General features: G+C 58.7%; 1 long non-coding RNA gene across 1 annotated transcript; it reads right to left on the bottom strand.

Moving 5' to 3' along the window:
• Positions 1 to 301: 301 nt before the first annotated feature.
• LOC119112538 (uncharacterized) lies at positions 302 to 1094 on the bottom strand. Its single transcript, XR_005095732.1, has 3 exons — positions 1053 to 1094; positions 528 to 782; positions 302 to 355 (listed from the first exon to the last, which is right to left on the bottom strand). It is a non-coding gene; the product is annotated as an uncharacterized LOC119112538 (long non-coding RNA).
• Between the last annotated feature and the right edge of the window lie 1027 nt (positions 1095 to 2121).

Raw genomic sequence — 2121 nt, 5'->3', positions numbered from 1 at the left:
CCAACGACAAACACCAAAAACCAAGCACCGCAAACGAGCGAGGATGAATGGCGGGTTTAAATGAATGCCTTCAAGGTTTAAATCATTGTGTAGCCTGCTAATGAACACACGATATAACACACACACACACAAAGAGGTGCGCAAAAGCTGTCGTCGGAGAATAAGTGGCACGAAACAAGAGACATAATTGTGATACACTTACCGCGGTCCATAGGCCCGGGAGACGGGCTGAAGACGGAGACGAGCTGGGGGGAGGGGCGACTGCGGCTCGTAAAGGGTCAACGCCGCCTTCTCCTTCTTTTGGTGCTTCTGCTTCTTCTCCTTGCGTTGCTTCTTTTTCCTCTTCTCCAAGCCCCTGTCGGCCGAGTCAGCACAGTGTCGTCGTCGCTCACAGTCAGCACGCTGCAGTGGCCGCTGCCAGGCTGCCAGCCGCTCCACCATGGCCTGGGAATTGCATGTCATAAGCGAACGGTGACGGCGGTGCGACAGCCGGCACAATCGTCACGCCAGCTGTGGAGAGCACTTACCGGCATGCGCGGCAGCCACGCCTGGAGGCCCAGGTTGTCGCTGCCGATGGCCACATAGGCAATCAACTGAGACAGGCACCGGATGGCAGATTTAAGCGTCCCGGCTGTCATGGCGTGAGCTCGTTGCTGCCTCTGGAGCCAGCCGTTGGCCTCCCCCATGGCCAGCCGGGGACCGGCGAGGGCTGTCATAATGTGAGGCATCATGATGTGCTCAGTCCTGCGGCCTTGCAGCAGCGCCGGCAGCAGGAGACGGATCTGCAAACAGAGGCTGCATTACGCACTGCAATTACACGACAGCCGCCCGCCAGCCTCATCTCGCTCTGGCGATGCAGCCATATCCGTACCCGAGCAGCTATACCTTAAACAGCGACTCGTTGCGGCGAAAAACAATTGAATGCCTTTTATGTCAGAATCACCTCGTATCCCTTAATAAACACGCGATATAAGAAACGCATACAGAACAGCGCTCATGAAATGTCAAGAGAACGGCCGTCACATAACAAGATAGAATCATCATACACCTACCGCACTCCAGGAGGCCGTGCGGCGGGTTTGCAGCCAGAGGCGGGCTGGGCGACGGCGGCAGCGGGTCCGTCACTGCAAACGCTCTTCTTTCTCTTTTCTCCCTCTTTAAGCACACGTTCTTCCCGTGCGTCTGTGAGCAAATAAGCGTGCTCTTGAAACAGGCAGGTACAAACACAGCCGCCAGCAGCGCACAACCAATGAGGACTTTGCTTGAAACATATGATATAACGACACATCAGTCGTACTTGCATGCAATTTATGTGTAACACGTCACAAACAGGCACCGTACACGAACGTGGTTAAATTACGGCCTTAAACAAATGCCTTCGAAGTTTGACTTTGAGCAGCGAGACGGGCAGGCATAAGGCCGACCACGTCTTCCTGCCACCCCACCGGCAGGGCCGCCTCGGAGGGCGGCACAATGGAGCCGCCGTCGGCCGGCAGGTCGTCCTCATCGCTGCTGCTGCTGCTGCTGCTGCTGACTGGTGCTCTGCCGACGTCGTCGCCGCCGGGACACGCGTCGACTGGGGGCTGGAGACGGTGCTACTTGACTGGCCGGCGGCACGCAGCCGCTGCCGCTAGAGCCATGCCGGCGAGACGGGACGTTTTCCCCGTGACGTCAAAGACGTACACGCGACGAGCGGTGGCCAGAGTTGGCCATTGCCGCGGCCACGTCCCTGCAACAGACACATTTGCATTCGTCTCCAGACATATGTCAGCTCGTAAAGCGCGGCGTTTCGTTCAAGTATCGCTGATAATGACGAACGGCTGCATGTGGTGGCTACATTGACGCATCGGGGCAACCACCGCCGACACTGGCCATGTTGGCTACTTTGGGGTGACACAACCGGGTGAGGCGTGAAGAGTAGAGGCTGGCAGGTGTGGACTTATCCCCTGCGCCTCCGGCTCTGCCGCCGCCGTACTCACGACGGTGCCGTAGTGCGCGCCGCTGGCGGTAAGGTCGGGACGTCCCCGTCCGGCAGGGGCCCGCCGCCATGCCGCCTTGAACGCCTTGGCGGCGCTACTCCTTGGACATCGGGCCGCCGCCCGTAGGCCGATGAAGAGCTGT

The sequence above is a fragment of the Pollicipes pollicipes genome, unplaced genomic scaffold (assembly GCF_011947565.3).
Source record: "Pollicipes pollicipes isolate AB1234 unplaced genomic scaffold, Ppol_2.1 Scaffold_7261;HRSCAF=8764_pilon_pilon_pilon, whole genome shotgun sequence".
Lineage (NCBI taxonomy): Eukaryota > Metazoa > Arthropoda > Thecostraca > Pollicipedomorpha > Pollicipedidae > Pollicipes > Pollicipes pollicipes.
Note: the sequence above shows the minus strand (reverse complement) of the source record. Positions and strands in the feature narration are given on the sequence as shown.